Raw genomic sequence first — 21191 nt, 5'->3', positions numbered from 1 at the left:
GGAGCCGTTCTTCATTGACTCCAATGACTCCAATATTTGTCCAATTACGCCCGTAATGGACGCGGCGTTCAAGCGCCTGCACATGCCGCTACGGCTGAAATTACGGGGATGTTTTCAGGCTGAAACATCCCCGTAATTCCAGCCGTTACGGACGCCCTCGTGTGAACATACCCTTAGAAGTGCAAAGTAGAAAAGGGACAAATATGTGCTCTCATTCGGTTTGTTTCCTTTGTGAGATCACCAGGGTTCCTGTTAAGCCAGGTTTAAACATTACACTATTACCCCCAACTACTCCATAAACTCTTAAAAACAGCTTGAAAGTCTGAGCCGTGTAATAAAGAGCATGGGGAAAAAAAAAAAAACACCATCATGAAAAACATTTTTTTTTATAAAATATTAGATATATTTTATTCATTTTTTTGGGGGTGACAAAGTGTGCCCTGTATAGATCATGGTGATAACGGCAGGAAAGGTCAGCTCTGTTATAAGGCATCTATTCAGCTGCAGTTGCGTGACTATGAAGCTATCAGAGCTCAGGGGATGTCAGTAAATATTAGGTTTCATGCACAGACATAGATGTTTGGGATACAAATGTCATCTCTGCTCAGAGCACTTTGAAAGCAACGTAGAGAGGTCAGTAATACGCGGCATCTCATGGAGTATATAGGAATACTGCACTTGTCTGCAAGGGGAATTTATACAAAGCTTATGCAACACAAGCTAAACTGCTTAGTACGTGTTAATAGAATTAGGAACTGTTTGTTGGCACTCAGCTCTATTATAGGAAGACAGGATAGTTCTCCAGATTTGGATGTAATGATCAAGTCAAACCAATCTGCATGCTCCAGGTTACTATAAGCGGATGCTGTCAAACCACTTATCCAAAGTACAGTAGTCAGCTGACTAGTCTATTTAATCCAGAATTCAGCGTCTTGTTCTATTACAATATTAGCAAGTACAGATGAACGGGGCCCATTAAAGACTATTTCTCCCAAACTAGAAGCGAATTTTTATATCTAGAAAATAAAAAGCTGGATGAAAACGATTATGGCTTCCATTATAACACCCACTGGAGGCACCAACATCCTAATAAAGTCCTCCATTGGAAAGTCTGATCTGGTGGTCGAAGGCCAGGATAAAAATCCATTGCGTCTAAACAAGCCAAAATTGAGGACAATGGCTTCGTACAGCAGCTCCATTAGCTATTAACACACACGCCCTTGAGAGGAGCACAGAACACATGAGACATTTATTGACATAACTTTCCTAACATATCAGCCATTAGTGGTTATCTGCAGTTAATTTCCTGCCTATTGTGAAATATATAAATACAAGAAAAAGATATGGGTAGCACCGACAAACAAGGAAATGAATGGAAATGCAGATTTGTCTGCTATTCTAGAAAGGATGGTCATCTCCACAGTTACCAGTAATGAAGAAATTACTTTTGTGAACACTAAAAAATCTTGTCTAAATGCAACAATATCCAACAGCCATATCTTTATATAAATAATGCTATCAATACAGTTTATCAAATTCTACTATGTGTCCTGCTGGCAATATATGGTCTAGACGGGCTACTAAACCCTACCTATTGGAGGGGTAATAAGTCATAAAGGTCAGGTTTGTTTTCCCCATCTCCGACAGAGACAGGCAGTGCCCGAGGTTCCAGAAAGTCGTTCATCTCCACGGCCTCCATAGAATTAACATGCGTGTTTTGGGCATTGTCCCTTTTGTCAGCTGAAATAAAGTGATTGTCGGCCAAAACTTTTGTCTATGGCCATCTGAACCGTTCAGTATCGTTGGCTCTGAAAGACTCCCAACACGCTCGATCGGTTAAGGAAATTGGAAACTAAACCTATTGGAGTAGATTTAGGCTGTGTTCACATCACCGTCGCAGGTTTCCGTCGGGTTAACCCCTCAGAGGAAAGGCAAACCTCAGCTTCCGTATCCCTCACTATTTAGATCAATGGTGATGGAAACCTAGCTAATTGTTTCCGTCTGTCACCGTTGTGACAGGAATTCATCATTTTGTCAAGAACGGAACCCTGTCAAAACGGTTTCCGTTGAGGGGTTAACCCGACGGAAACCTCAGACGAAACCCCCTCAACGGAAGGGCAACGGCCATGTAAACAGCCCCTTACTAAAACGGTCTAATATTTAGACAGTGTAAACGTAGACCAGGAAGTCAGAAGATGCGTCAAATTTATCAAAGTGGTTATCACAGTACGATAAATTTGGCGCATCTTGCTAGAAATGCTAGACACTTTTCTCTTCCTTTTATCACTTCTTAGTGGTCGATGTTCACACCAGTTTATTGCACCAAAAATTTTGCCACACGGAGGCGCACGATAAGTCTCGCTCTCTTTCCACTACATCACGCCCCTTTCCCTTTTGAGCCAAGCCCCCTTGTCGAGCGTGGTGCAAAGAGTGCCTAAGACCGTTACTAAATGAGGTGCACAGCATGTAGAACAGAATTCTGGTGCATTTTGAATAATAAATCCGCCCCATTATCTAAAATCTGGCTGGTCTATTTCACATCAAAGGTGAACACACCTGTACAGGTACCAGCAGGTTCACGTGGGAAGAAAAATATTACAAAACTATCTGCAGCAAACATGGTACAATGGGGGGTAGAAAGAAATGTTAAGATTTTGTTCTGCTGAAGTGGTTTGCTCACCTCCACTAGCAGACTACAGACAGACAGGACAAGAATCATTGTGACAGCACTCGGAAGCCATTCTCATCAACACAACGGGGCCAGGGTGGAAAACACTAACAAAATGTGGTTTGACAAAATGCAATGAAATAAAGAAGCTTCAATAAATAAAAGTGGCAGGGTGTGCGGAGATAGCTACTGTGAAGCTATATATTGCTATTGCTGAAGGACATCATTCTAGGACTAGATTGACAAATAAATCCAAGAAGCAACTCTATTAAACATATACCATTCTCAAGAAGTCCAAAGAGGCATTGACAAAGATCATTCACAAAACGACTGCCTTCACTTTATGCAGGGATTGACTTCATTATCCAATACTAGATCTATTAAATATGGCCAAAGCCAACAATCTGGCAGTTCAATCAGGTGTGTTTCTGGAGCGGAGGATGGGTAGACATCTCCTTGACCATGGGTCCAAAAACCCATTGTGAATCTGTAGTCCGTGAAAAAGTTTAGGATGTGAAACATGACGTGATGTTCTGCCAATGCTGGGAACACCACATCCAAACGGCGAAAACACCACACAGAACCAAACTGGTTGGCGACTGCTTGGACATCCATTGTCCAATTTTTTGGCCCCATGTGATCACCAGGATGGAAACCACTTCATGTAAGGTGAACTATAGAGTACTTCTGATGACCTATACATACTATAGGGGAAAGAGCCATACAAAAAAGATAGACATCTTACCAACCAAACGGTGTCAGAGATGTGCTGATGGCCAGGATCACACACGCAGTTTTGGGGGTCACTGTTTTTAGCCAAATCCAGATGTGAATGCAAAAGGGAAGGGGGGGGGGGGAAATGAAAAGACTGATGAATCTTTTTTTTTTTTTGTGTGTGTACTTATGTGTTTGGCTAAAAAATAAAACTGAACCAAGAACTACGTACGTGCGTGTGTGTGTGTGTGTGATCCTGGCATAAAAATGTAGCAGTAATTCATGGCTGACCACAACTAAAATTAGTTGATAACGGTTCAGAAGTTTTACAAAACGTCCACTCTGTTGGCCGAGGCCTTACATTATCAGAATACTGTAATCCTGCAATAAGCAGGTAAAAAAAAAATAATCATAAAAGCGCTAACATTTCCAGCAGGGAAACAGTCAGAGGGCATGTATTCATTGTAAATATCTCTAGTAGAAATGACGAAAGTTAAAGGATCGGCCTATGTGTTAGTCAATAAACAGCGACACCTGGTAGCATGGCATGTGCATACTTGTGGTTTCTGACAAACTCCGCTCAACCTAGAAAAATAACTGCAAAAAGCAGACATGTCAAATTTGACACCTTAATGCGGACTTGTGAAATACTGACGTCTGACACCATCACAATACCTACATAATCATCCATCCACGAAAACAAGTACTCTGACGCAAAAACAGACAATATTGTTTTCAATGAAAGAGTCCATGTCCTTAGAAGGTCTCAATCTGGAATTGGAGGAAATAAGCTACTAAAAATAAAACAGGTGGACAACAGTTGTAGATCAGGTTAGAGCTTTTATTTTTCCGGCCAATGACTCATTACTCAAATTTTCCTAATTGTTTAATGCGCTGTCAGACTACCTCTAATACTCTAATCGATCGATCATCTGCAAGGAACTTTTTGTTGTGAAACAAGCCATACACGGAAAAAAAATCATCCATTTTACAGAACTTGACTAGCAATCAATTCAGATAAAAGGGCACATTACTCCCAGTTACTGGAAAAATCCAACCGGTCCTATTCACCTCTGCATAGTGGGCATTCATATGGTGTTTTTTTGCTGTGAGATCACAAAAATCATGGCAAAAATCCCAATCTAACCACGACGTGTAAAAAGACCCAGCGTCTTATGACAGGTCTCAGAGGGTCTGTTTTTGCTTAATAGCCAAAATGTCTGTATAGCCATTGATAGTTAAACTCGCTATAGAGATTCCATCAAAACGCCAATGTGATGTCTGGACGTAGACAAAGCCATGTAGAGCTTGCCCCGATCAGAAACACGAAGAGGTTTAGCTGGAGCATATCCCAATTCACAAGGATGGTCATGACTCATGGTTGGTCTCTTCATACTGTTGATTTGCCCATAAAAGATTGACAGGATAACAGACAAAGGCTTACAAATTCTTCTATCTACAAATCTAAGCTTTTGAACCAGGGCAGATTTTCCATGCAGATATAATAACAGCAAACAGACTGGACAGGGCTCAGTACGTGCGAGAGGCGGCCAGTTGTCTCGCACAGACACTTCTTTATTAGCTAGCCACAAGCTGACAGATGGGTCATAAAACATTGATGTCCCTATTTTGCACTACAAAACGGTTTGTCAGCTGTTAGTAGCAGAGTTGAACAGCTTCTGATCATATGCGCCATCAGAGCACATACAGGGGTCCCCTGTTACACAAAACACAAGTTTCTGCTGGGCCCGCACTTCAACATGCTCTGGGAATTGCAACAGACTGTATCCTATTTGTTATGCAATCTTCTGAAGCAAACAGCACATAGATAATTTAGGCTATGCTCGCACGGCGGATTTTGCTTGGCGGGTACCGCCGCAAAATCCGCAGCAGAATTATTCCTGCCGTCAGCAAAAAGATTTGCTCCAAAGGAAGGTTTGGGCGGAATCCGCTTGAAGATCGGGCAGGACCCTTCTTTTGTCCGCTAGCGGAAAAAAAAAAAATCAGTAGTGGGAAAAAGAAGCGTCTGCTTCCCATTGAAATGAATGGGAGGTGGAATTTCCGTGTTAATGTAGCCTTACACGAGCATCGTCTTTGAACATGTGACATATGATAAAATATGGGTAAGGCTCATGGGTAAGAGAGAACATGGAGCCGCAGTGTTGTCCAATGTAACCGTAGTTGATTCTACTTGGCATTTTACTAGTGAACTTTACAAAAAAAAACAATATCTGAAACCCACTGAATTCTCAGTTCATTTTTAGGGTTTGTTCACACTGAGTGTTTTCAGCCGTTTTTTTATTTCGGGCAGTAAACGTCCTGAAAAACGGCTGAAAAGTCAGAAGCAGAACGCCTCCAAACATCTGCCTATTGATTTCAATGGGAAAAAACTACGTTCTGTTCCGACGGGCCGTTTTTTTTCACGCCCGTTTTTCAAAACGGCTGCGTAAAAAAAAACGGCTGTGAAAAAGTAGTGCCGGTTACTTCAGCAGTTTTTGGAGCCGTTTTTCATAGACTCTATAGAAAAACAACTCCAAAAACAACCGTAAAAAGTACCTATCAAGATATAATAACCTGAACACACATTATGGGCCGAATCCCCAGAGGTAAGGAATAGGATATCAACACTAAAAAAAATAATTCAGAATCCTCTGCAATACTTTACCTTAAAATTTCCCATCTTGTCTTGAATGCCAACTGCAGGCAAAAACGTAAAAGTGTGTATTCGCGTGAGTTAGGAGTGATCTCCTACGGTGCTGAAACCTTACTGAGGACTCATGATGCAGACATCTTAGTGCATCCAAGGATATCTATGCACACGGCCAGATTTAGGATCCATATCTCACGGATTCTCAATAAGGCACCTATAATCTACTATGGGCAAATAATGTTTTATCGCATTCCCAACTACTGAGGTGTTGCCCCTAGAAGCAATAAAGGATTAGTATTGCAGTCTGTGCACATGAGGCTCAAACATTTGAGATAGCTTGCGGCTGAATGCTCGTTCAGGGAAAAGGTATTACCCCCAACTCAGCAGAGTGTGCGTGTTTATTCAAACTGGAGAGAAGACTCATTTCCTACTGGAACAAAGGATCGGTCTGCCATGTTGGTCTTTCTTTCCTCGGTCTACAGGTGGGGAAGACATTAGGCCGATCTTGCTGAAGTTGACGGGTTTGGCCGACTTTTCTAATTCCAGCTTTCGAGTGATTATTTCCTTATAAAGTTGACCAAGCCATGACACGATTGTCCTGGGGCCATTTACCACAGGAGATAGAATGATTTCTACATGGAGGGAGAAAAACAGATCCTAAATATTTTTATCTTCTGTTACAGTTTAGAAAACATCTTTGGGTGTACCTGAAAAAGTACGCACCATACAAGTCAACCAGCACAGGGTGCGCGCGCACTATGTACAGACTCATCCAACACCAGCCCATTCGCAGTTTATGGGATGTACAATACTAGAGGATTTACGCCGGATTATGTTTGCATTGGATTAGTTTCATGATGTATCCAAGAATAGCGGCTGTTTATCCTGCACTAAATTAATCCTTTTCAAGAGAAACGGGAGTAGTGGTCACACCAGATTGTTCTGGAAAGGAGAGGACTTTGGACAATGGCGGCAAACACCAAATATATTCTCTATAATAAAGACACTAAGAACTGTACGGTCCACAGAGAAGTTATTTTAGACATGTCAGCTTCCGGTAGGATACAATTGTTCCATACCCTAGAATTTTCCAGAAATGGATGGGTCTAATTTAGTGGTTGGTAAAACTGGTAGTCACTCCATAGCATCTTTATTGTGTAGCCTCTCAGATTGGCGCATGTGTATCTTCAGACAGATCACCATTAAATAAGAGTCTAACCCGCTAGCCATGGTTACAAGACACAGAACTACAGGCTAAATAAACTAGGCGCTATCCCCCAATGAATATATACATTTATACATTTTATATTGCAGCAGGTTTGATTTTTAGTAAATCACTTTTACTTAAAACCGTCCATTAAATTATCATTTATAAATAAAGAGATCTTGAGGGAGGGTAAATCCAAACGAACATTCCCCTCTTCACCATGACAAAGTGACCACTAGGTGGCACTGTCCCATTGTAGTCATTTGGTACCGTACACCAGCAGAGGAAGTGATCTCCACAACAAGAGAGAAATATTTTTCATTATAGGAATAAGCTCTAAAAGCAAAGATAGTCTGCTACAATGAAAGTATTTTCCATTACCTTGCCACTCATGCGAGATAGAAGTATAATATAGTATAAACATTGTAATGGTAGCATTTGGAACCAATCGATCAGAAAATATTTTGCAGCCTATCCGGTTGGACTGTAAAACAAAATTAGCATCTGACAGAACAGGTTGTTTCTTACATCCTTGTTCACACCACAGGGCAGTCGTTGCGTGTTTTTAGTCTTCTTTGTGCCAAAAGTCAATCCTAAAGGGCGAAGTGAAAGACTTTCCTTTACTTTTCCTACGCTTAGAATGGATTCCTTGACTTGACTGAAGAAACGCACGTTAAGAAAGCCCTGTGTGAACAAGGTCTATCGTGAAGATCAGTTATAGATCATACACATTTTCCAGCCTCACAAACATCAATAGACCTTTAGTCTGCTGGTTTTCAAAGAGGTCCCCAAATACTAATTCATGTGAAATACTCAAAGAAGCGTCCAATCTGCGCTCATCCTGAGGGGTTTCAAGCTCTAATGGAGACGTAGGGTGAGGAAAGTCCTTCTGTTACTTTAAGACACAATTACTAAGCCTGAAAAGTATCCAGAGCTTACTTCAAAAGCCCTGACCTTCTTGTGCAAAGTCCGATCCCCACCCAGCACTCTGACACAATCCATTCATTAGCGGAGATTACAGCTCCACATAACCCGGATCAAACAGTCATTTTCATCTGCTGGAAACAACGCCGATAACATAAAATCAATAACAAAAGCCAATAAATCAATCACACGACAACGTTCGGTTTAGAGACTCACTCATTGCCTACACGCAAGGATACGATCATACACAGCTTTTACAAGAAGGATCTAGAAAAGCTAAACATAGACATTACAATTTAGGGCTTACCCCCAATGGGGTATTGAAATTATCGAATGTCAAAGAAGCCTGGAAGACCCTAAGTGGAGGGCTGCTGACCTGTGAAACCTCAGATAGGATGGATTTTTTCCTGTCCAATCCTTTTATTTCCCCCAAGACATAAGCGGCGCCAAAGGGTCTTGAAGCTGCTTATCGTCCACTGCACTATTGAAGGAATATGAATGTTCAGCCAAGTATGTTGAAGGGGGAAACATAACCGATAACTGTCGGTCTAACAATCAACACAATCTCCATAGCAAGTGTAAACCATAACCGAGGACAGTTCATTGATTAGATATGCCAACAACAACCGCGTCATCCTGACCCTGAAAAGTGGCCACAGTCCGGAGTGCCACAGCCCCACAGGATCCTGGTTGTAGAGCCACCAGCGATCACATATCAAATCAATTTGTCGCCAATGTTTATACTGGAAAACCCCTTAAAGCTTCAGATTCTATCCGGTTACACACTGTGGTTTACATTTTTCCGATACCATACTCCATAACGCCAGTACAATTTATAGCATTGGGTCGCGGTTACCAAACCTATATCTGTATATTAGGAAAATAAATACTGTACATAGATATTCGCTAATAGTGTATATACTAACTACTGGATATCAAAAGGGGGATTGTAGGAGAATAGACCAGGAGGTCGGGATTATCAGATTGTCCCTGCTCATAGTGGGGACTGTATGCAGATCCGAACATAGGAGTGAAGCAGAAAGGTGGACTCTCCAGTTTACCATATTAAAGGCAGTACAGGAAGCGGATTTGTATAGAGGTGGCACCATCAATTCGCCTGGTCGGAGACCTCTTAGAGAATCCATAGAAAAGTACATAGTGTAAAGGCGCTAATGCTGCAGTTGTAGCAGTCTTTAGTTTCCACGTGACCGCTGCCCGGTTCTCAGGCCTAAATATAGACTACAATAAATAAACTTCACTTGATATTGTCCTAGTAGTACGGAGAGGTGGCATTTGGGTCAGCATGCCACAACATAAGTACACAGTGTACCCGCTGGTCTACATAAACAAAGCCTGTAATATTTCCACATCATCTCCATTAATAGCTCATCAAGGGACATGCAATGCAGATTATAGACACAACCATGCCGGTCACAACACTGAGTCACAAAACCCAGTATTCCCATTACAGCTGAGGTCATCCCAGTGATCACACACAGGAAAATGTCAAAGCTATGTATTACAATCAGGAATGTGCAATAAGGAAGCTCAGTGCACATTATAGATCTAGGAGTGCTATATATATATATATATATATATATATATATATATATATATAAAAAATTGTGTATATTTACCTATGAATCAGTCTGGTTAATCGAGCTCCGATAGCGAGGTCCGTTTATAATCACCGAGGTAATGCTGCATCCATGTAGGGGGCTCTGATTGGTAATCCTGAAGGAGCGCCGGGTATATAAACTCTCACTGAGAACGCGGGAATTCCTTCAGAGGTGTAATGATAAATCCATACACAGCCCGGTATATCTGTCCACACAGGGCTATATGTATACACTGCCTGTCCGATCAATGTGCACTTGTTTCTTGGTTTCAAAGTTTACTCCTCCTGCTTCTCCTCCCCCGCCACACGTCACTGCTATATTCCCTTGTACTCTACACATCTCCTCCCACCTCACCTTCCATCACAAACGCCTCCATGCAGAGTCCCTTCCCGCCCATTCCTTCTCAGACATGTGAAGCGTACATTGTGAATCACTGGTCGGCCACACAGACAGCTGCAGGCAGCCAGCCCCCTCCTCCATGGTTCCAGTTGTAGCCTCAGGTCCACTGGGGAGACAGACTGATGAATGCAGAGAAATGGGGACACTGGAGTGTAATGATAGAGAGGTCAATGCCGTTAGAAAGTATTTCATGCATTCCTGGTGAATTCTTCTAGGGGGGACTGATAAATTCGAGCTTTATTCTAATACGGAAAATGGCTGTTTATACATACAAACCCGTTTTGCAGGATAAATGCTAAAGGCCACCTCATAGTATGGTTTCATGGCAGTTTAACCATGGCTTGTTTTCTAAACCATATTAGCAATGTTAGAAAATAAGAAAACACTAAGCAAAATGCGGCAGAATTCTGTTGCAAATTGTGCCAAAATTGTGAGGTAAATGGTGTGTGTCTAAAAGGGGCATAAATTTAGGCCCCATTCACGTTGCATTTTGCCCTATGTTTAAAGTGTATGTCGGGAAAACATGCAACTTAAACGTATCCATAGGACTCCATTGCCAGACGGAAGCCAAAAGTGTACCTTTGGCCCTCGTCTGCCCAGAATAAAAAAAAAAAGTAATGAGTATCATAGTAGACTACGCTATTCCATACCGCGGTGTCCATTAAATAAAAGTATACGTTTAACAAATGCCGTAATAGCCTTCGGGTGTGTTACATACGAATATTGTTGCAAATCCGCGGTTAAGGTCCATGGTATTTCCGCAAGAGAATGGACATTCTGCGGATTATAACGTCTGCAGCCTGCTCTCATTTCCATACAAATTTTTCCCTACGTGTGGATGGGGTTTTGTAAATTGCTGTGGATCTGTGGTGTGGAATTTGTACTGCAAATCTAAGTAAGTTCTGCCAGGTCTGAACATAGCCTTAAAAACGCTTTTAAAATTCTTGTAAAAAAGCTTCAAACGGCATGTATCTGAATCCTGCCTCATGCCGGTGTGGTGCTTTTCTAGCATTTTCCCCGAGCAGAGCACCATTATGTTATTACGGTGGAGCATATGCCATCTTCCAAGTGCACAGACCTATTGTGATAAGTGGCAGAAGCGTTAGGGTGGCCACTTACTTCCCTTCTGCCATAGAAAAATGGAGGACTCGACCGACGGCTATCTTGTGTCTATGGCCAGCTTTAGGATTATCTGTGTCAGAAATACTTCTACAAACCAATAACATTAGCTGTACTATGATAATTATCTAGGAAGCCGTACAATTAACTTACAATTCGTCCTGATAACCTTCTTTGTCATTGTCATCTAAAGAATTCAAAATATGCATTATATGTAGATCTAAATTTAATCAAGAAATTGTAACTATGTCAGATATAATGAACAGTAAATCATGAACTATTTATTTCCTCCTACAGTCAGAAAATATACCAACCTCCCATTAACCCCTTCCCTCCGCAGCCATTTTTCAGATTTAGAATTTCGTTTTTTCCTCCCCCACTTCCAAAAGCCATACATTTCTTTTATTCGATATAGCCATACGAGGGCTTGATTCTTTCAGGACGAATTAAAGTCTTTCATGGCACTATTTATTGAACCATATAATGTACTAGGAAACTGGGAAAAAATTCTTTGTGGGTAGGAATAGGAAAAAAACAGCAATTCCTCCTTTCTTGGGGGTTTTCGGTTTTACGTCACTCACTGTGCAGTGAAGGCGACATGTTAACTTTATTCTACAGGTTAATACGATTAGGGCAATGCCAAATTTAAATAGTTTTTTTTCAATGTTTTGCCACTTTTACAAGGAAAAAACAAATTGTTAAAAATAAAATTGCATTTGTGATGCCATATTCTGAGAGCCATAACCTATTTATTTTTCCGTCGATTGAGCGGTATAAAGGCTTATTTTTTTTACGGGGCGAAATGTGCTTTCTATTGGTGCCATTTTGGTATACATGAGAGTTTTTCATCACTTTTTTGTGGGAGATGAGTTGACCAAAAACAGCGATTTTGGCGGTTTAATAATTTTTTTTTACGGCATTTACCGTGCGTGTTAAATAATGTTATATTGTGATAGTTCAGACTTTTTGGGGGAAAAGGGTTATTTTTAAAAAAAAATGTTTATAAAAAAATTAATTTAGCTGTTTTTAACTAGTCATCAGATGGTAACGACGAGATCACAGCTAGGAACAGATCTTTGGTAATTAACATTTTATCCAAGACTTTGAGCCCTGCACAGACGTCACTCCTTCAGAAGGGTTTGTCATATTGTCCTTCCTAACAATATGACACCTTCAGGATGGACATGGACCTCCAGAAACTTTTCAGGACTGTCAGACTCAAAGTATACTTCCAAGATGTATTATCTAGAGACATCGGAGATGTCAGTACTACCAACTCATTGTTGGACCTGAAAACACTGGGTCTATATAATAAAAGTACTTTTATTCCACCTAGAAATGTCCCGGCTATAGAAACCTTTATCCAATTAGTTGAGCGAGACGTCGGAATTTTCAAGGACGAGATCTCTAGAGGTAAATATAGATACCCCTCCAATACCAATAACAGGCACTAGACTCCCTGATAGAAGATAAAACCATCATTATAAAACCAGCTGACAAGGGGGGAGCAGTGGTCATCATGGACAGATCTGATTACGTCAGAGAAATTTATCGCCAACTTCAGGATACACTTATCTATCAAAAATTAGAACAGGATCCCACATGTAAAATTGCTCTGAACATACGTACTACCCGAGCACCCTACGTCGACAATGGCATCATAGACATATCTGTTTCAACATTTCTAACTAATCCTCATCCCATTACTCCGATCTTTTATGTACTACCCAAGGTACATAAAAGACTCAACAACCCACCAGCTAGACCCATAGTGGCTTCTACAGACTCTATTCTATCGCTCCTCTGCATCTTACTAAAGAAAGTACTAACACCCCTTATAAAAAGAACCAAATCTTTCCTATTAGATACTACTGAATTTCTAAGAACTATCAGAACATTGACTACTCTACCTAAGGATTGTATTTTGGTTACTTGGGACGTGACTAGCTTATATACCTTCATACAACACGAAAAGGGTATCCAAGCGGTTAGAAAACTACTGTCGACCTCAGAAATTGCTTCGGAATTAATTCCATTCTATATAGATCTACTTAAAATTGTATTAACATCCAATTTCTTTATGTTCCATGATGACTTCTACCTGCAGAAACAAGGTACTGCGATGGGATCCAACGTTGCCCCCATATGCAAACTGCTATATGGCCGACTTTGAAGAGACATATGTGTACACACACCCTCTCTTTGCCAACCACTCCATTGGAAAATATATATTCACGATATATTTTGCATATGGGGTGGCACTTTGGATTCCCTCAATACATTCCACGGATATCTCAACTCAATTTTCCCCAAACTACAGTTTACACTGCATCAGGATTCACATGCCATCAGTTTTCTGGATACTCAAATTCAAAAATCCATAGGAGGTACCCTCTCCTCAGATCTCTTCAGAAAAGAGACTGATCGCAACAGTCTACTACATTTCAGGACCTGCCACCCTATGACTACAATGTCAGGGAAATTCATAGAGAGTGGTTACCTCCAATCTATAATAAAGAATAATCTACAACCCAAATCCCAGATTAAACGTCCAATTTGGTAAGCGTATACCATTTGTCCACACGTACAATCCAGTGGCAAATAAGGTACAAAACATTATCAGGAGACACTGGAAGATCCTCTCCAAAGCATATCCCACTATAGAAGAATTTCAAATACCGATTCTTCCATGTAACCGTAGACCCAGAAACCTCAGGGACAAGCTAGTGAAGGCTGACGACGGATCTCAGATTAAGATACCGAGACAACTTTTCTTAAGTTTCCCTAAAAAAGGTACATTCCCGTGTCTACATTGTGCACAATGCTCAAATATTCTTAAAGGAGATACACCACCCACACACTGGGAAGACTTTTCCCGTTAGGGACTTCTTCACATGTGATTCCAAATATGTCATCTACCTCATAAAATGTATATGGCCTTGGATACGTAGGGGAAACTACCCAAACAATCAGCAATCGAATTGATAAACACAAATCCACTATACGTTGCCAAAATCTACTGTTACCCATTCCCTATCACTTCCATCATACAAAACACAATATTTCACAACTTAAATTTCCGGTCCTTGAACAGATATCAAAACCCAGAAGGGCAGGTAATAGGATTCAAATACTGAAAAAGAGAGAAGCCTATTGGATTCACAAACTACAATGCCTTACTCCGCGAGGTCTCAATCAAGACTATGATATTCATAGTTTTTTATAAACCTTATAAACTAACACCTCTCTATTTCTCTCCTCAGGCTCGCTGATATCCATCTGGTCCCTATTGCCGCCTATCAATACTATCACGAGTATCCTTTTTTCGTTATCAAATTTTCTTTTATACACAATTGTTGGTACACTACCGTTCAAAAGTTTAGGGTCACTTAGAAATGTCCTTATTTTTTAAAGAAAAGCACAGTTTTTTTCAATGAAGATAACATTAAATTAATCAGAAATACACTGTATACATTGTTAATGTGCTAAATGACTATTCTAGCTGCAAACGTCTGGTTTTTAATGCAATATCTACATAGGTGTATAGAGGCCCATTTCCAGCAACCATCACTCCAGTGTTCTAATGGTACATTGTGTTTGCTAACTGTGTTAGAAGGCTAATGGATGATTGGAAAACACTTGAAAACCCTCGTGCAATTATGTTAGCACCGCTGTAAACAGTTTTGCTGTTTAGAGGAGCTATGAAACTGACCTTCCTTTGAGCTAGTTGAGAATCTGGAGCATTACATTTGTAAGTTCGATTAAACTCTCCAAATGGCTAGAAAAAGAGAGCTTTCATGTGAAACTCGACAGTCTATTCTTGTTCTTAGAAATGAAGGCTATTCCATGCGAGAATTTGCCAAGAAACTGAAGATTTCCTACAACGGTCGTGTACTACTCCCTTCAGAGGACAGCACAAACAGGCTCTAACCAGAGTAGAAAGAGAAGTGGGAGGCCCCGCTGCACAACTGAGAAACAAGACAAGTACATTAGAGTCTGTAGTTTGAGAAATAGACGCCTCACATGTCCTCAACTGGCAGCTTCATTAAATAGTGCCCGCAAAACGCCAGTGTCAACGTCTACAGTGAAGAGGCGACTCCGGGATGCTAGCCTTCAGGGCAGAGTGGCAAAGAAAAAGCCATATCTGAGACTGGCTAATAAAAGGAAAAGATTAATATGGGCAAAAGCACACAGACATTGGACAGAGGAAGATTGGAAAAAAGTGTTATGGACAGACGAATCGAAGTTTGAGGTGTTTGGATCACACAGAAGAACATTTGTGAGACGCAGAACAACTGAAAAGATGCTGGAAGAGTGCCTGACGCCATCTGTCAAGCATGGTGGAGGTAATGTGATGGTCTGGGGTTGCTTTGGTGCTGGTAAAGTGGGAGATTTGTACAAGGTAAAAGGGATTTTGAATAAGGAAGGCTATCAATCCATTTTGCAACGCCATGCCATACCCTGTGGACAGCGCTTGATTGGAGCCAATTTCATCCTACAACAGGACAATGACCCAAATCACACCTCCAAATTATGCAAGAACTATTTAGGGAAGAAGCAGGCAGCTGGTATTCTATCTGTAACGGAGTGGCCAGCGCAGTCACCAGATCTCAACCGCATACAGCTGTTGTGGGAGCAGCTTGACCGTATGGTACGCAAGAAGTGCCCATCAAGCCAATCCAACTTGTGGGAGGGGCTTCTGGAAGCATGGGGTGAAATTTCTCCCGATTACCTCAGCAAATTAACAGCTAGAATGCCAAAGGTCTGCAATGCTGTAATTGCTGCAAATGGAGCATTCTTTGACGAAAGCAAAGTTTGAAGGAGAAAATTATTATTTGAAATAAAAATCATTATTTCTAACCTTGTCAATGTCTTGACTATATTTTCTAGTCATTTTGCTTCCACCATAGAGTCTCTATCTACCATAGAGTCTCCACAGACACAACGCCAGACGCACAGGATAACACACACTTATGGCTCCAAACTCGATACCCTATTTAAGGTACACAGCCATTATACCCCAGGACACGCATACCCATGGTACTAGTTACGTGTATTTCAATACTATTCTAGGGAGATTACTGTACATGTTATATCTAGATTTCTATATCTGATGAAAATTCTGCTTAAATAAGCACTGTCATTCCAAAGCATTGTTTCTCTTGTTCATTACATAGTCTAGTCATAGATTGGTTATCTATACGACTACAAGTGGCCCTTTTATCCTTTATTCTTTCTCCCTCTTATATTTTTTCTTCCTTGGATTATATTTTGCATGTGATTGCTATAAATATGATATACCTCTTCATGTTATCCTTACATGACCATTCTACATGTGAATATTATTTTTGCATTTACTTTAATGTACATATTGTTTCTGCATTTATTTGTAGAGTTTGGCAAAGGCCGGATTGTGGCCGAAACGTTACAATTATCTCTTCATATTGCCTTATTCAAATAAATCTATTTTTGCATATAGACCTAAGACGTGCTTGAGTTTACCTCTTAAATATTGATGGGGTGGGAACCCTACCCATAGCACCCAGACAACCTACGGAGTGCCGCAGATTTTGATCTTTATTGAATACATACAGGCAGCATGTGACCGCTTTTAATTTGGGATATTTGCAGCCATTACTAAAAAAGTTTAGGAACCCGGATAACCCCTTTAAACGAAAGTTCGTCGGAGTGAAATGCCTCTTAATATTTTTGGTACTCACACCTCTTAATAAATGTGGTAAATTTTGGTCTGTCTTAGAGTCAGGAAAGCAAATTTAGTCCTGCTATGAGCAGGAGGGAGCACCTCTGTGCAGAACAGAACTAATCTAGCGCTGTGGCCCGTCATTCTCAGGATAGTGGGGGTCCTGGCAATCACACCCTCACTGTTTAGAAAGTGATGGCATATACTAGCAATATGCCATCGCTTTCTGTGATCGTAATGACCCTCTAACCACATAACATTGCAATTCCTACATTGTTATCTATGTTGAGAAAGTGTAGTTTGTAATTGGATTGAAAATTGGTTTAAGCCTTTAATGACCAAGGGTCATTAATGTCCCTCTGTCCAGGTAAAATTTTCCATTTCATATCTTTGCAACGGCTTTGAATATCATTTACTATTTTTATTTTGTTTTTTAAAACTAATGAGTCTTTAATTTTCTAAATTAGTTTAATTAATTCCATATTTTTAATTTTTATTATGAGCAGACAAATCACAAAAAATGTGAAAAAAACCCTGAAGTCTTTATTTTATATATAGCTATATTTACACGGCAGTGAAAAAAAAAATACATGAACAGTGACATCAGGGGCTCCCTCTAGGAACGGAGTTCCTGGCCAGATCGTTGGCTCCCAGAGGAGCCCCTGACCTCACTGTCCATATATGAGCAGCGACGTCAGGGGCTTCCTCTAGGAGCACAATGCTCGGCCAAAATATCGGCAATGCTCTGGATGAAGATTCCACTCATAGAGGGCGCTTCAGTGGTGCTATCTACAGGGAGGGGGTGCTATCTACAGGGGGCACAGTGACGTCATATAGGGACAGTGACGTCAAGGGCTTTCCCAAGACAGGAATCCCTGGCCATAATAGAAGGGACGCTAGAAAGGAGGACCTTATACCTAGGTGTAATGGGTTTGCCAGACACAGCTTCTGTGTCGACGCCCGTGATTAATCAGTCTGCATCTGCTCTTAGGTCTGATAGAGTGACTCGATCAGGCTGGTAGGCTGAGGAGTGGGAGAGCCTATCACAGCCTGGCTCCCGCCCTCTGTCTATTTATACCTTCATTTCCTGCTCCTCCTTTGCCTGTGATTCTGCCTGTTTCCTGGCTCTGCTGCTGCTGCTTGTACTATTGACCTCTGCTTCATATTGACCCTGGCTATACTGACTACTCTCCTGCTCTGCGTTTGGTACCTCGTACACTCCTGGTTTGACTCGGCTTGTTCACTACTCTTGTTGCTCACGGTGTTGCCGTGGGCAACTGCCCCATTTCCCTTAGCTTCTGTGTACCCTTGTCTGTTTGTCTGTCGTGCACATATTGAGCGTAGGGACCGTCGCCCAGTTGTACGCCGTCGCCTAGGACGGGCCGTGCAAGTAGGCAGGGACTGAGTGGCAGGTAGATTAGGGCTCACCTGTCTGTCTCCCTACCCAATCATTACACTAGGATTCCAGAATCCAGACATGACGTTTTACTGAGGTGTTTAGCTATAATCACATCCTCTTTCAAATTCTTCCTCAACTAACCTATGATCTTATGTTGACAGAGGTCAAGCCAGCAACACCAAAAACAAATATGGACACTGGTTGTAGCATTCCAAACTGACAGTTTGACAAATACTGCAAATGACTTGTTATTGAGCCTTGCACTCATGCAGAACTTCACATTTAACTCATTACTTCATAAAGCGAGCCATAGATAGGTGCTCAACCACTATATAGCACCAAGATCGCCGGACACAGAAGTGAGAGAAAAAACACACCCTTTTATACCGTTCCATTGTATTATAGACTTTTGATTATCACAATTAAATGCTATGTACACCTTCGAAACTGATTTATTTATTTTTATAAAAATGTCAGTCAATGTGTTTGGTGCAACTTTCAAATTTAGTTTTTGTTAAAAATTCTAGGTGCGCCTTTGCTTCTGAGGCCTGTATTTCAGTAAACTAGCGCACTAGGGCCACATTGAACTGGTCCTTGTAAAAATCGGCCTTTTGAAATTTTCTTGAAAATATGAGAAATCGCAGCTAAAGTTCTAAGTCTTGCAACGTCCTTGAAAAATAAAAGTGTTCAAAAAACAATGCAAACGTAAAGTAGACATATGGGATATGTTAACTAGTAACTATTTTGTGTGGTATTACTATCTGTTTTACAAGCAGATACATTTAAATTTAGAAAAATGCACATTTTTGCTAATTTTCTCCAAATCTTGGTGTTTTTTACAAATAAATATTGAATTTATCAACCAAATTTTTTCTCTAACATAAAGTACAATATGTCACGAGAAAACAATCTCAGAATCACTTGGATAGGTAAAAGCATTCCCAAGTTATTACCACATAAAGTGACACATGTCAGATTTGAAAAATCGGCTTCGTCCTGAAGGCCAAAACAAGCTCAGTCCTGAAGGGGTTAAATCATTTGGTTCTGGAGACAAATGAAAGGTAAATAGAGCAATATTTTTAATTTTGGCATGGACTTCGACAGATGGTATTACCTTATTCTGTTTGAGAAGCCTTCGTCTATTTCAGCGGTCCCCAACCAGTGACTCGCGGGCTGTCTGTTAGACCGGAACATTTGTGGCGTTCTAGCAGACAGCTAACAAACATTTCTGTAATGCACGGGAAGTCAATGGCTGATGTGAGAGGAGGAACCATGAAGCGCTGCTGCTGCCTCCTCCTTCTCCAGTGTGAAACCTGTCACCCGCTCCCTGCCATAGGCTTCCTAGTAAGTACATCATCAGTAATTATGGCTCCTCATCTCTCCCCCAAACCCATTTCCTGCCCTCTTCCACAATTTTTTCATGAGTGAAGCGTAAAGTGGCAGATGATCATGTGTGCAGGTAACAAGCGCATAGAGGAGGACAAGTTATAGGTTTGGTGAGGAGCCATTCTTAGGTTTAAAAAGGGCTAGTTGAAGCATGGTTTCTTACCTCACAGAGAGAAAAAAATTCCCCTATATTAAAACTTAAAAGTGTAGTCCTGTACCTTTTTTTTCCGCTCGTTCTGACATTGGGCATGGAGAAATTCTCCTGCATGCTGGGCAGGACAGTTCCCAAGGCAACTATATGACACCAAGCAAGTATCATGCACATGTCCTATAAATGTACACTAATTTTTCAAATAGCTTATGCTAATCTAATAGTATACCCAATGTAGATCAACTTTGTCGTTTATTTACTGTCAAAATGTAGTTGTTTTATCCATGCAAATTCTGTGTGAATTTACTGCCACTGGGTGTCTTCCTTCCTGTAATTTGCTGTCCAAATCCTGTTGTCGAACATTGTCCAACTTTGGTTATAGTAGAGCAGAATTGACAGGCTGCAGAAGGTGGGGGTGTGTCACTTCACTGCCTGTCCATACAAGTCTATGGAGGGGGAGTTATGAGCAAGAGGAGCGAGCAGAGAGAGAGTGAGTTAGCAACGCTGCATACCAGTCTATGGATAGGGGAGGGGTCAGCAGGGGGAGGAACCAGAAGCATAGTGAGAAAGAAACAGGTTGCTGGTAAGACATCTATGTTACGCCGGTGCTGGACTCTCAGCTATATATACAGTGAAGGAAATAAGTATTTGATCCTTTGCTGATTTTGTAAGTTTGCCCACTGTCAAAGACATGAACAGTCTAGAATTTTTTAGGCTAGGTTAATTTTACCAGTGAGAGATAGATTATATAAAAAGAAAAACAGAAAATCACATTGTCAAAATTATATATATTTATTTGCATTGTGCACAGAGAAATAAGTATTTGATCCCTTTGGCAAAGAAGACTTAATACTCTGTGGCAAAATCCTTGTTGGCAAGCACAGCAGTCAGACGTTTTTTTTGTAGTTGATGATGAGGTTTGCACACATGTTAGATGGAATTTTGGCCCACTCCTCTTTGCAGATCATCTGTAAATCATTAAGATTTCGAGGCTGTCGCTTGGCAACTCGGATCTTCAGCTCCCTCCATAAGTTTTCGATGGGATTAAGGTCTGGAGACTGGCTAGGCCACTCCATGACCTTAATGTGCTTCTTTTTGAGCCACTCCTTTGTTGCCTTGGCTGTATGTTTCGGGTCATTGTCGTGCTGGAAGCCATGAGCCATTTTTAATGTCCTGGTGGAGGGAAGGAGGTTGTCACTCAGGATTTGACGGTACATGGCTCCATCCATTCTCCCATTGATGCGGTGAAGTAGT

At 41.0% G+C, this 21191-nt stretch overlaps 1 protein-coding gene across 2 annotated transcripts in view; it reads right to left on the bottom strand.

Moving 5' to 3' along the window:
* Nucleotides 1-21191, bottom strand: part of RASGEF1B (RasGEF domain family member 1B) — a 456059-nt gene that overhangs the window by 23484 nt on the left and 411384 nt on the right. Inside the window, exon 1 of one of the 2 annotated variants that reach the window (XM_075861366.1) lies at nucleotides 9801-10074. The exons of the other annotated variant lie outside the window; for it this stretch is intronic. The gene's annotated coding sequence lies outside the window, so the exon portion shown is untranslated. Of the gene's footprint in view, nucleotides 1-9800; nucleotides 10075-21191 lie in introns of those variants that run through there. 2 annotated transcript variants of the gene reach the window in all.

The sequence above is a fragment of the Rhinoderma darwinii genome, chromosome 1, assembly GCF_050947455.1.
Source record: "Rhinoderma darwinii isolate aRhiDar2 chromosome 1, aRhiDar2.hap1, whole genome shotgun sequence".
NCBI lineage: Eukaryota > Metazoa > Chordata > Amphibia > Anura > Rhinodermatidae > Rhinoderma > Rhinoderma darwinii.
The sequence above is the reverse complement of the archived record's forward strand: the minus strand, read 5'-3'. Positions and strand labels throughout refer to the sequence as shown.